The sequence below is a fragment of the Pyxicephalus adspersus genome, chromosome 1, assembly GCF_032062135.1.
Source record: "Pyxicephalus adspersus chromosome 1, UCB_Pads_2.0, whole genome shotgun sequence".
NCBI lineage: Eukaryota > Metazoa > Chordata > Amphibia > Anura > Pyxicephalidae > Pyxicephalus > Pyxicephalus adspersus.
The window spans coordinates 171,732,231-171,747,422 of record NC_092858.1 but is presented as its reverse complement, the minus strand read 5'-3'; the positions used below and the strand labels follow the sequence as shown (position 1 = coordinate 171,747,422).

The window sequence follows — 15,192 nt, the reverse complement described above, 5'->3', positions numbered from 1 at the left end:
GACAGACTGTGCAATGGCTCAGGACTCCCACCTTCTCCACTGTCCCAATTTTCAAGGGGATGCTGTGTATTTGGGCTTTCATTGATATTTGCCTAAAGTCCAGTTTGTCTATCCAGTCCTGGAAAGAGTCCAAATCCTTAGTGCCCATGCTCACTTGATAACGGAATGGGAGTCAATGGAAGTATGCAGGAACAAAGAAGGAGGTGGCGTGAGTGAGAAATGCAGTCCCAAGGAAGGTTATTGTTGGGGTGCTAGTTAGTGTGGAATGGTTAGTGTGAGGGTTACAGTGAAAGTTATTTTAAGGGAGGGTTTGTTTTAGGATCTATAAGAATGAATAGTTATGGGGTTACAGGTTAATAGAGTTACAGGAGGAGTTGGCATGAGGGTTTTGGGAATGGTTAGTGTTAGATTTAAGGGTTACTTCTTGGGTACAGTGAGGGTTAGCCCTATGGGTATATGGTGGGTTAGTGCTACATGAGGGGTCAGGAAAGGATGGGAGGGGGGTAAGTGTCAATACATATACAGTATATTGTTGGGGTGACCAGAAAGGGTAATATTAGGTTATATGAACAGTTTGTGTTAGAGTATTAGGAAACGGGGCTGATAGGGTTACAGTGGGGATTTGTTTAAGGGCTATGAGGACAGCCAATGGGGAGGTTTAGTATTTGGGTTCCATGTGGGGTTAGGGTTAAATAGAGCTTTATCTATACAGGGATACTTATCGTTAATGGCAAGGTAAGGGTGAGGTGAAGATCTGTAGGACAAAACCCTCAAAACCCAACCCAGCCAGTCTTCTGGCCATATTTTATATATTACTATTCTGAGTCTCATTTAAGATATAACAACCCTTCATCATATGCCTACATACCTGGAATAGCCAGCGAAGCCTTACACAGTATTTCAAAAGAAAACCACACAGTGATCAGACACAGCAGATACGACGTTTTCAGCACTTCCATGTGGTTCATACCTTGTATCTTGTGTACGTTCTATGATGGAAAAGATAAATCCTGCACAGTTATTTACAGTAAATGCAGATTGATGAGTGAGATACTTATGTTATCCCCATACTAACACTGTCCGGTTAGAGAACTTTTGAACATGGGGGAACCTTTGCACAGCCCTTCTATAATTACTATATCCACAGATCACAGTACATTAGCATGGTGGTCAGTGGGAAGAATTCCTCGTACATCGATGGCCATTGGGAAGAATGTCACCCTTACAGATAGCCAAAAAGATCATTGGTGTCACTTAAACTGACCTGAGAGTCACAACCGGCCCATTGATCAAGGAACCCCCAGCAACCTCTGCAGGAACCCTGGTTGGGAAATGCTTGGTTAGTTCTTATAAAGGGCAATATATTCTACTTGTCTAATTTGACAAAAAATAAGATGAGGACATTTTTAGGTTGTTGTATTAGCTGCAATTCAACCAGAACTGCACTCAACGTTTGTGCCACTTGGTTGAGGTTACATTTGGACATTGTTGGATTCCACCAACAGAAACTAACTATAACCACTTTGACTTCTTTCCAACAGCTGTCAAGTGAAGGTAGTTGCATTCAAGTCAATAGACATGGCTGGTCGCTCAAGAGTGACCACAAGCAACATGATTCATTCAGAAACCTCGGCTGCACTATAACCCCCTGCGATTGTCTGCACAAACTGGTTTCTTCTTGATGGGTTTTCTAGGGAATCTAGGGGATCAGGCTGAAGATACAGGGTGGCTAAGTGGTTGCCAACTTCTTCTATTTAGTTAAAACGGAGCAGTTGGCAGAGTGGTTGAGCTTGCAGCAGACCAAGTCAGACAAGTCAGAAATTGGCCAAGAGTACAGAAATGCAAGCTAGTCCCATGCCTTGTGATGCCTTGCAATGCCATGGTAAGGTGTATTTGTTGGGCCACCAAGCACACCAACGTTTATGTGTTGAATTAATGCATGCATTTACATTTACACACAGAAACATGCAATATTGCAATGCATCACTGTAAACAAGCCATACATCTGCAGTCAGAATGAGAGAAGCACGCAACACTCAAAGAAATGCATCTTTCTAAGAAGGACATTTACATAGAATGGAGATTGATTAATAAAAGTGTCCACATTTTTACAGTAAATGATTGAATGATTACAGCTATTACAAAACATGTTCCTTCTGCAATTTAGTGATATGGAGAGTTTTGGTTGCTACATATCAACCTCAACAACTTTTATTACACCATGTATAACACGTCACCTTTAACAGAACTTCTTACTAATTTACTTAGCATAAATGGCTTGGAAACAAATCAGAAATGTATTCACAATTTCTCAGCCGTCATCTATAGATTTTGTATGCAGTAACAGCTGGATACCCAAAATAAAAAGCAGAATAGTATATTACAAAAAATTAATTAAATAAAGTATTAACATTTCAAGTTTTAAAGGAGGGAAGTGAGAGATGTCCTCACATTCTTATCAACTACATAAAATATAAAATTAGGTCAATTAAGAAGCAAAGTCAAACCACAACCATGCTTCACAGTTGGTATGAGACTCTACGAAAATGCTTTCCTTGGTTTGTGCCAAACTTATCTGCGGTTATTGTAGCCAAAATCCACCTTTGATTCATCAGTTCAGAGCACATTGTTCTTTATTAATAATAATAATAATAATAATAATAATAATAATAATAGAAGGCTTTGACATGGTCTGTGTCCAGTAGAAAACTCTAGACTAACTCTTATGAGCAGCACACAAGTTTAATTATTGCATTCTGCTGATTGAAGAGGCAAGCCAATTGTAGAATGAAATTGTAATAATCTTGGAGACATCTTTTATGAATAAATGGTAAAGTTTTAGACTGTATTTTCTGAGCTGGCTGGTCCTGGACAAATTTGCAAATATTTGAAATATATGCCAGTTGCAGATTACCTGGAAACTGCTGAATCCTCAAACCTTTTTTCTGAGAGTCTTAGGAAAGTGGCAGACATAGCCAACAATGGGCCCCTGTGCAGAACTTACTTGGAGCCCCTCTTATCTGAACTGACTTGTAAAGCTACGTACACACGTCAGATTTTTATCGCCCGATAATCGGCATCGGCCAATTATCGGGCGAAAATCTGCCGTGTGTACAGTCGGTGTCGTCCATCGTCCGGACGACCGACCTGCCGGATCCACGGACGATGGACGACAGCCGATCGTAATGAAAGGGAAGGGGAGAGCGTGCAGCAGGGTGCCGCTCCGTCGCTCTCCCCCTCCCCTCTCCATAGAGCATGAAAGGTGCTGTATGTACAGCACCGTTCATGCATCGTGCACTCCCTTGTCGTTGGAAAGGATCGTGAAAGATCCTTTCCAATGACAAAAATTGGCAGTGTGTACGCAGCTTTATTGACTCATGTTGGCTGAGAAGGGCTGGGGCCCTTGTGCATTGGCATACTTTGCACCTCCCTATGTCTCTCCCTGTGCAGTGGCACAGTTTCCCTCCCTAGGTGTGCCTCTTGTGTAGCCGCACACTTTGAGCCCCCCCATTGGCTGCCCTTTGTACAGCCGCACACTTTGCACCCCCCTTATTCTGCCCTAAGCTATGAATACATATCAAATTTATATAACTTCAATCTTTTGTGATCGTTCCGGCAACACAAGAACGAGCACTGTACACACAGTTCCATGAAGTAGAAAAGGGAGAGAAGAAGAGGAAGACACCCTGCTGAGTCCTCATCTGTAGGAAATGACATGGGTTGTCCATTACCTTGGATCCAATGGATACACATTACAGATTTTTGCATTTTCAAGATGTTTACGATCATTCAGGGAGGTGACATTATCTGGTCTGTGTACAAAACTTTAGAGAGCTCTATTGATCTTCTCATGATAACGCCACCACACACACAGCAAACAGAACCCCACACCCTCCATATCTGAAGTTTAAATAAATCAGTTTCCTCCTGTATTCTGTTAAGAAGATTCTTATCAATAGATCTGATGGTGGTTATGATCCAACTCTTTTATAGTGGGGGGCTGGGTTATCCATTCCTTCAGATTTTTGACTCCTTTAGCATAACAAACCAGAGGGAAAGGCTGTGTTCTGTAATATTGGTTGTTATCGTTGTTTTCCTATCTCAGGTAGTAAACCTATATCTAGAAGTTTGGGTACTTATGCTATTACTATGCAAACTTATAGTAGTGCTAAACTGGGTCTCCATCCTGAAAGGGAAGCAACAGACTTATCTCTTACTTTGCTCTCTCCTCCTATTAACAAACAGCCTACTTTTATGAACATTCTTGTGTTTGGTCCTCTTTCATCTTTACTGCCGCGGCAGTAAAAACAACAAGGAAAGACCCTTAGAATCCTGGGATACATATTTCACATATCCCACAAGGCTGCTGACTGCTGCATCTGCGCATGCCTGAGATCGGGCATGCATCATCAGACATGCTCTCCATCTCACACATGCACAATGAGACTGGCACACATTTTTGTTATATTTGAGTGAAGACACATCACTTATTCCTGTGCATTGGGAGATTGAGACAAAATTGGGAATAACCCAGGGGAAAAAACATGGACGGAGCGGTCAGTTTCCGAAAGAAGAGTGAATCCAAGACAGCGTGGGATTCATTGGGCGCTGTTTACACATGGATCAATGGCTTTTCACAGGTAAAGGTAAGTTTTTTTATCTTCTTTAAAAATGTAATAAGCTGCATTCATTTATTGTTTGTATCAGCTTAGAATTCATCTCTGGAAGATATAAAATCTTCATTGAGATGGTGAAAAACAAATATCACCAAACTTATTTTTTAACTTATCACCATAGTTATTAAAAATTAAAATGTGAGAAATCTTATTGTAGAAGAACTTTTAGTCTCCAGATTGATTGTTCACTTAGAACACAATTACAAATATTGCACTACATAGTAAATCATTTTCATGAAATGTTCTTGTGGTCACCTACATTGTGATATATGTTACAATTGCTTTTCTTTTATTGCTATTAGCATCTTTCTGTGCTCACCTCAGTTCTGCAGATTTATCCTTCTTGTAGATTTCACTCTTCAGTAAAGGTCACACCAATACCACATCAAAGTTCCCCTGAGGTTTAGCATCCGTACATCAGTGCAGTGATATGTGTGTTACAATGAGGGAGGGAACTGAGCATTGCTTAGTTTAGGAAGGATGTAAAGTAACATTGTTTCCTTTGTCCTCCTGATACCTTTGATGAAATGAAATGGACGTTCAACCTAGATGTGATTTCTGAGTAAAAAAAAGCCAAAGTGGACCAAGTATCACGTCTGGTCTTACTATTGGTAAGTTTTTATTTTTTTATGCAATGTTTTGGAGAGATTGCAGTATCAAACCTAACACTCTCACCACCAAAACCACCACCATTAATACCACCACCATCAATACCACCACCACCGATACAATTACCAGCAATACCACTACCACCAATACCAACACCCCCAATACCGCCACCAAAACCACCGCCATCAATACCACCAGCACCAATTCCACCACCAAAACTACCACCATCAATACCACCACCAAAACCACCACCACCATTAATACCACCACCATCAATACCACCACCACTGATACCACTAACAGCAATACCACTACCACCAATACTAATACTATCAATACCACCACCACCGATGCTACCACCAAAACCACCAACAGCAATACCACCACCAATACCAACACTATCAATACCGCCACTACCAATACTACCAACAGCAATACCACCACCACCACCAATACCACTAATACCACCACCACCACCAAACCACCACCATCAATACCACTAACAGCAATACCATCACCACCACCAATACCACCACCAACAATACCACCAATAGCAATACCACCACCACCATCAGAAATACCAGCAATACCACCACCACAAATACCACCACCATCAATGCCAACATCAATAATACTACCACCAACAGCACCAACACAAATACCACCAAAGGTTGGAATGGGCACCCTAACTTAGACCAATGGCTCCAGACTTGATATTTCCTACATTACCAAAACATGTAACCCTTACCAGATCCTCCATATTAAGTTGGAGCTGTCATTCAAAAAACTCCCATGTCTCCTGGTTTCTTCCAAAAGTTCCTCAGATCTTTGAATTTATTTAGTTGATCAGTTTGCCGAGCTTTAGATGCCAGGTGGTCCAGGGGGAACATGCATACAGTCTGTCTGAGCTGCTTCTGTTTAATAATCAGCCCACTTACTGTGTCATCTATAGGCTCCAAGGTCCTCGTACCCCAATGGCTTCCGACACAGGCCATCTACAGTGGCAGCTGTCATCCACTCTTCAAAGGCAGCCATGATGTCCGGAAAAGATGCATCTGGTCATTGATTGAAAACCAATAGCAAATTATTTTCAGTTAACTCATTCTAAGTTTGCTGGACCACCCTGGTTTCCCTTGATAATCTACTCCAGCCTTGAAGAGCTTTAATAAATCAGACTGATATTGTTTATGAATAATATTTTTTTTATGACGCACAATTATTTTTTTTAGCGTCATACATATTGTACAATGTAAATATAAAACAAGCAAGGCATACCCTGGTAAGCTTACATTATAGAGTAGATATGGTAGGAAAAGCTTGGTAAGTTCACAAAGCTGAGGATGTTACATGTTTGTTGACAATTAGTGAAAGGGAAAGCAGATTCACACCCATGTCAGCACAGTGAATATGACAAATTCTATTCTTATTTGAAGAGTTGTGTAGTAAGTGTACACATGAGTTTTAGACCTATGAACACGATGGATGTGGTGCAGAGAAGAGTTCCAAAAGAGGGGTAAAACTCATGAGAAGTCTTGGGCAAAATGGGGTAAGAAGGAGATCAGGGGCGACATTGGAAAAGTTTTCATTATGGTTAGCATGATCAGATCATTTCTTCGAAGGTGAGATTTGGCATTTCAAAGTAGATTTTCTCAGTTATTTGCCACCAATGGAGGGAATGGCAGAGAGAGGCATTAAAGGAGAAAGGGGAAAGGTGAATGAGAAGAGCAGAAGACTTCAGTAGGGACTGGAGAATTTCCATTTGATAACCCATTAAGGAGAAGGATGTTTCTGAAGTCTAGATGGATGGAAGTCTTGGATATTACCAAGGTGAGTACAAATATTTTGTTATTGTCTTGTGCTAGTTATTGGGGTCAAGAGCCAAGTTTTACCCCCAGGCATTGGGTCGTTGGTTTGAGCTTATTGGGATCATATCTACCTATATAGTATATGGGCATTCGAACAGGAGGAGATGGTGGAAACATCACAAGTTTTATTTTCCTCTCAGTGAAATTAGGAAATCAGAAAGACATGATTGTCAGAAAGACATTCTAGGTAGGGAAGTCGTGGAGTTAAGAGGTCAGGAGCAGGCAACAAACTAACACAAAAGCCAACTTATTGCCTGCCTAATATCACCATTGCCCATTTCTTGCCAGCATATTGGTAAAGTTGATCATCTGTTGCCTGAACATTGTTACAGTTGTCCATTTTTTGCCCATGTTGGAAATAAATTGAAAGGTCTGAAGATGAGAGGTAGATTTGGGGGTTGTCTTCAAAGAAGTGATATTGGAAAAGAAATGTATATATGAGTTATCTCAGATTATAAATGTAAATGGAGAAAAGAAGGGGTCCAAGAACGGAACCTTGTGATACCCCAACAGACAGCAGGCATGATGCAAAGGTTGGAACTTGAGTCGTGCGACTTGGACTTGAGTCAGACTTAGGTCACCTAATAAACGACTTGTGACTTGACTTTGGGATTTTGTCCAGCGACTTGCAACTCGACCCGCAGTAAGTCTTCTGTAACACCACCTTCCTCCCTGCCTTCCTTGCATTCTAAGTCCACAACTTTCTCCACTGACAGCCGAAACCTCACTGCCTTCCTCCCAATTGTTAGTGGAGAAAGCCGAACTTAGTGGACTTAAAATGCAAGGAATGCGGAAAGGAAGGCTTTATAACAGGCTAAATACGACTTGTAAACGACTTGATAAAATAAAGAGACTTGACTTGGGATTGGGTGTCAATGACTTGGGACTCAACTTGGACTTGGAGGGTGATGACTTAGTCCAACCCCTGGTATGAAGTAGGGTTCAGGTTGATATTCCTTGATGTCCATAGATGAAGGATTGGGAAATGGTAAAGAATGATCAACCATGTCCATGGCTAAAGGAAGATCTAGGGCAAGTAGAAAGAGATAAACTTCAGATTTTGTAGCCAGGAGATTATTAGCAACAAGGGCTGTTTAAAAGCCAGTTTATACTCAACTGTCAAGGTCCCGCTGCAGGCACCATCATCTTCTTCCTGCTATAACTCCCATGAGCTATAACACAACAATCAATACCACCACCAAAACCAACACCATCAATACCACCACCATCAATACCACCAACAGTAATACCACCACCACCAAAACAGCAATAACACATCAATCAATACCACTACCAATACCACCACCAAAACCAACACCATCAATACCACCACCACCAAAACCACCACTATCAATACCACTAACTAACAGCAATACCACCACCACCTCCAATACCACCACTACCAATATCATCAATAGCAATACCACCACCACCAATGCCAAAACCATTAATACCACCACCACAAGTACCACCAGAGGTAGGAATGGGCACCATAATTCGGACCAATGGCTCCAGACACACCTGATATTTCCTACATTACCAAAACATGTAACCCTTGCCAGATCCTCCATATTAAGTTGAAGCTGTCATTCCGCGAAACTCCCATATCTCCCAGTTCCTCAGGTCTTTGAATTTAATTAGTTGATCAGTTTGCTGAGCTTTAGGTGCCAGGTGGTCCAGGGGGAACTTGCATACAGTCTGTCTGCGCTGCTTCTGTTTAATATTCAGCCCACTGTCATCTATAGGCTCCAAGGTCCTTGAACCCCAATGGTTTCCGGCACAGCCCATCTACAGAGGCAGCTGTCATCCACTCTACGAAAGCAGCCATGATGTCCCGAAAAGATGGATCTGGTCCAGGATTGAAAACTAATAGCAAATGATTTTCAGTTAGTTCATTCTAAGTTTGCTGGGCCACCCAGGTTTCACCATGATAATCTATCTTTTCCAGTCTTAAAGAGCTTTATTAAATCAGACTGATATTGTTTATGAATAATATTTTTTTATGAAGCACATTTATTTTATATTAGAGTAACACATATTGTACAATGTAAATATAAAAAATGGCACCCAAGTAATGAACACCCAATGGTTGCATTGGAGGAGAGAGAAGAACCATTACAACCAATACATACCCTGGTGAGCTTACATTATAGAGTAGATATGGTAGGAAAGGCTTGGTAAGTTCACAAAGCTGAGGATGTTACATGTTTGTTGACAACTAGTGAGAGGAAAGCAGATTCACACCCATGTCAGCACAGTGAATATGACAAATTCTATTCTTTTTTGAGGAGGTGTTTAATACGTGTATACATGAGAGTTTTGGACCAATGAACACGATGGATTTGGTGCAGAGAAGAGTTCCAAAGAGGGGTAAAACTTGTGAGAAGTCTTGGGCAAAATGGGGTAAGAAGGAGATCAGGGGCGACATTGAAAAAGTTTTCATTACGATTAGTATGATCAGATCATTTCTTCGAAGGTGAGATTTGGCATTTCAACATAGATTTTCTCACTTATTTGCCACCAATGGAGGGAATGGCAGAGAGGCATTAAAAGAGAAAGGGGAAAGGTGATTGAGAAGAGCAGAAGAGTTCAGTAGGGACCGGAGAATTTCCAGTAGGTAGGTCATTAGGAAGAACAATGTTTCTGAAGTCTAGATGGGATATTAACAAGGTGAGTACAAATATTTTGTTATCATCTTGTGCTAGTTATTGGGGTCAAGAGCCAAGTTTTACCCCCAGGCATTGGGTTGGTGGGTTGAGCTTATCGGGATCATATCTACCTATATAGTATACGGGCATTAGAACAGGAGGAGATGGTGGAAACATCACAAGTTTTATTTTAATCTCAGTGAAATCAGAAAGACATGATTGTCCGAAAGACATTCTGGGTAGGGAAGTCGTGGAGTTGAGAGGTCAGGAACAGGCAACAAACTAACACAAAAGCTAGTTTATTGCCTGCCTAATATCACCATTGCCCATTTCTTGCCAGCATATTGGTAAAGTTGATCATTTGTTGCCTGAACATTGTTACAGTTGTCCATTTTTTGCCCATGTTGGAAATAAGTTGAAAGGTCTGGAGATGAGAGGTAGATTTGGGGGTCGTCTTCAAAGAAGTGATACTGGAAAAGAAATGTATATATGAGTTGTCTCAGATTATAAATGTAAATGGAGAAAAGAAGGGGTCCAAGAACGGAACCTTGTGGTAACCCAACAGACAGCAGGCATGATGCAAAGGTTGGAACTTGAGTCGTGCGACTTGGACTTTAGTCAGACTTAGGTCACCTAATAAACGACTTGTGACTTGACTTTGGGATTTTGTCCAGCGACTTGCAACTCAACTCGCAGTGAGTCTTCTGTAACACCACCTTCCTCCCTGCCTTCCTTGCATTCTAAGTCCACAGCTTTCTCCACTGACAGCTAAAGCCTCACTGCCTTCCTCACTGTCCCCTTCAGCTGTCAGCGGAGAAAGCCAAACTTAGTGGACTTAGAATGCAAGGAATGCGGAAAGGAAGGCTTTATAACAGACTAAGTACAACTTGCAAATGACTTGATAAAATAAAGAGACTTGACTTGAGATTGGGTGTCAATGACTTGGGACTCAACTTGGACTTGAAGTTGGCACGAAGTAGGGTTCAGATTGATATTCCTTGATGCCCATAGATGAAGACTGGGGAATGGTAAAGAATGATCAACCATGTCCATGGCTAAAGGAAGACCTAGGGCAAGTAGAAAGAGATGAACTTCAGATTTTGTAGCCAGGAGAATATTAGCAACAAGGGCTGTTTAAAAGCCAGTTTATACTCAACTGTCAAGGTCCCGCTGCAGGCACCTTCATCTTCTTCCTGCTATAACTCCCATGCAGACATGCCGAGTTTATTCAGTCTTGGATTCCACAGGGGATGCTGGGTTTTGCTGGGGCTGTTGTATCAAAAGAGGTTTATTCAAACAGCAGAGATTTGTAACAATTGCCTGTGTGTGTGGATTGACCATTTTAGCCCCCATATAATCACAATTTTTTTTTTTTGCCTGCGAATTGTAATGAGCTCTCTTACTATTTGTACATTCTCACAGTTGCATGTTTGTTGCTGTGTATTCGCAGTTTTTGCAAATGTAAAACGCATACACATATAAGGATCTTTCATGATCTTTTCCAACGACTAAGGACTGCACGATGCATGAATGAGCTCTGTACATATAGCACCGTATGGAAAGGGGAGGGGGAGAATGACGGAGCGGCACCCTGCTGCGTGTTCTCCCCCTTGCCCTACATTAGGATCATTCATCGTCCGTGGATCCGCATAGACGGTCGTTCGGACGATGGACGACGGTAGGTAGGTTAAGTAAATGCTGTTTGTTTGCAACTTAATCCCCTGCAGGGGAATTGTTATGGAGTGAATAATATACTTCGAGGAAATCCTGTAACTCATCACTTTGCAATGCTCTGGGTTGGAATGTTTGCAGTCTTGTTATATTAGTCATCAGCCACTTGATGGCAGCAGAGAGATGTCTTTCTATTTGCAAAGACCCTGTGAATAATCGAGCAGCACTGTTCACCAAGGTGAATGATCACCCTGCAAGGGATAACATAGATTGGTGAGTTTAGAAAAATTCACTTTGCAAAGAATACCTAAGCAACATGTAATAAAAAAGGACATTTGCTTGCATGAGATTGGATAAAGTCAGCAGAACTTTTATCTCATATGCTAAGCTAAGTGAAAAAATCCTTGCAAAGGGTTAAGTTACTTTGCTATGTAAACAGCCTGTATTAAAGTTCTTTATTAAACTCCTTATGTCCAGTTGCCCTCAAAAGACTCAAAAGTGCATTGTGGTCCTGATGCTTCTTATACAAAACCCCCCAGGGCTGATTTATTAAAGCTCTCTAACACTGGAGAACATAAACTATCATGAGGGAAGCTGGGTGATCCAGCAAACCTGGAATGTATTTCTTGAAAATCGTTTTCTCTTAGCTGGCAAATGCTTTGAATCCTGGACCAGATCCATATCAGGTTCGCTAGATCACCCAGGTTCTCCCATGAGAGTCTCCCATCTTGGAGAGATTTAATAAATCAGCCCCAGACTGTGAGGATAGAAATATGGCAGCTTCAAGTTTCAGCTCAATTACCTGTATTATTGCTAAGGATAGATGAAATAGAAAAAGCAACATATGTTTGCAAAGATTTGTGTATATTTGTGTATATAACTAGCAACATTTCTAGATCACAAAACTTGCCATGGGCAGGTTACCTAACTCGGTCTATGGAAATGTACAGCGCTACGTAATATATTGGCGCTATATAAATCCTGCTTATTAATAATATTAATATGGGAAAATGCCCCAAGTGAAAAAAAAAGTAGAATATTGTCAGGAAAACAAATTTTTTATGGAAACAAACAGCTTGCTCTGAAAAATACTTATTCTTGGGATTAAACAGCCTTTGAAAAGTGTGGTGAACTAACCCCTGATATTTTATATGTATATAGAATTATTATTATTACACAGTATTCATATAGCACCAACATATTACGCAGCTCTGTACAAAGTCCATAGTCATGTCCCTAGCTGTCTCTTAAAAGGAGCTCACAATCTAATGTCCCTACTATAGTCATATGTCTTTAGCTAACTGCATGTTTTTGGAATGTGGGGTGAAACCAGAAGACCCGAAGGAAACCCACACAGACACGGGGAGGACCTGCAAACTCCATGCAGACAGTGACCCGGCGCTGCAAAGACCAGAGTGCTAACCACTGAGCCACCATGCTGCCCGGTTTATTTTGAAGGATCTTTAAAAATTGAATACAATGCAGTAAGTGGACAGTAAAGCACAGCATGCATAGGTGTGATTTGGCCTTAGAATGTACTAAGCTGCAACAGTTGCCGGAAAAATGCAAACTATTCAAAATATGTCAATTGTACAGAAAATAAACCCCTAAAACTCTATTCACTTCAATGTTTTCTTATCAGTGCTGTAAAGTTCCCTGCAGCAGACATTCTAGGTAAATACTATGTCACTGTAATCAAAGTATTTGATGAAACAACCAATTGTTTAAATAATTATAATTATTATTACATTTGTAGAATGATTGTTTTCACCATTATATCCATTGGAAATATCAATCCTTAGTAAAGGAAAAAGTGTCTGTTGATTTTAATACAATGATTAACTAATAAGGAAGCCTGGGTAATCAATCTTTAATCACCATTATGCCTTAAAATCAATTATAAGTACAAAAACAAAATCAGGAATATTTTGAATAACTTTAACCCCAGATTTTCATCTAAGCAATCAAAGATATTGCATATTGGCTGACTCTATTAGCAATTTCCATCAATCAATGTGACCACAAGTACTTAATGTATTATTTACAGGTTTGATAATAAATTATATCTCAAGAAAAATGAATTGTGACACAAAGCGGCTTCTTCATAAAGCAGTGAATCTGACATTCCTTCGAACATTCCCTGGTAGAGAATCAATTACTTTCATTGAAACACATGATGCTTTCATTCAATTCTTAACTGACATTCTGACTAAATATGATTGTCATTGTAATTAATGTGATTGCATTTTTATTGATTCAATGTTGTGATCGGATAATTACTCAAAATATTGCATTGAATGTGGTTAGGAGAGAGAGAGAGAAACAGAGAGAGATGGAGGGGAGAGAGAGGAGAGGGAGGGAGGGGAGAGAGAGAAAGAGAGAGAGAGAGGAGAGGGGGAGAGAGAGGAGAGAGAGTGAAGAGGGGGAGAGAGAGAGAGAGAAGGGGGGAAGAGAGAAAGAGAGAGAGAAGGAGAGAGAGAGGGGGAGAGAAAGAGAAGGAGAGAGAGAGAGAAAGAGAGAGAGAGGGAGGGGAGAGAGAGAGGGGAGAGAGAGGGAGAGGGAGAAAGAGAGAGAGAAACAGAGATGGGTGTATAAGGTTCTTAATTTGTATTTTTTTATTTATTTAAACCTGATCATCTAATCGCTCCACGAATCAAAGCGAGAGAAAGAAAGGAAGAAAGAAAAAAAGAAAGAGAGATGGGAAGTGGGAAGATGGAGTGAGACATTGGTAGTAGGGAGCGCGAGAGAAAAAGATGTGAAGAGAAATAAAAGTGAATGTGGGAGAATTCAGGTGGAGAGGAAGTTAGAGAGAGATAGATGGGGAAGAATTAATTTTCTTTTCTTTCTATAACATATTTCAAAGATTTATAAATTGAATCAAGATATAATTTTCATAGACTGTAAAATGTTTTATTACATTTTTTGAATTATTAATAAAGATAATATATTTTTAGATAGTAAAATAGTTTGTATTTATTGTTCTGTACCATTAAAGTCTCAACATTTCTATTTGTTTTATTTTTTTAATACCACACATCTCAGATGTCCAACCAACTGTAACAATGTACATTATTCCCATGATATTCTTTTTTCTTTCCAATGTTTTGTATCATAATGTTTTATTATCACAAATGTCCTTGAAAAAAAACATTATTAAATATTAGTTGCTGTTATGTAGGAGACCTGACCATGTTATGGTAAAATAAATAAATATAAACTAGATACAGCATGACACAGATGAGGTACACATGATGGCGTAATATTTTAATAAGCAGAGAATGCAAATAAATTGTCACGGCATATATGAACATTTGGATGAAGTGCCAGGATTTGTGAACATGAACCAACACATAATATAAACACCTTACAGTGCAGATTGCACCTTGGATAATCCTTCTGCTTGCAAGTTATTATTCTTTTTACACACCTTGAAATGCTAAATTTTCAGATTTTATTTTTTTTACTATTTTAAATCCCAAAGCCCCAATATATTATTTCTGAAAGCACAAACAGTGAAGAATAAAAGTCTGGTAGTTGCATCTTTATCTGTCACATATTATTTACACTGCTGTTTATCACTGACAAAATACACTTACATTAATTTATTGCACACTAACATAATATAGAGAAATTTCTTTGTATAATAATAAAGGATAACTTGTGTGGAGTAATTAGATACAAACATATCAAGCTTCACAAGAAAGTTTTGTGACCCCAAATTAT

At 39.9% G+C, this 15,192-nt stretch overlaps 1 protein-coding gene across 1 annotated transcript in view; it reads right to left on the bottom strand.

Annotated features, from left to right (window-relative positions):
• LOC140321640 (interleukin-13 receptor subunit alpha-1-like) overlaps positions 1-5,099 on the bottom strand; it is a 25,711-nt gene extending 20,612 nt beyond the window's left edge. The window contains exons 1-2 of the mRNA XM_072398405.1: positions 4,996-5,099; positions 869-989 (exon numbers count right to left, since the gene is read on the bottom strand). The gene's annotated coding sequence lies outside the window, so the exon portion shown is untranslated. The remainder of the gene's footprint in view (positions 1-868; positions 990-4,995) is intronic.
• Between the last annotated feature and the right edge of the window lie 10,093 nt (positions 5,100-15,192).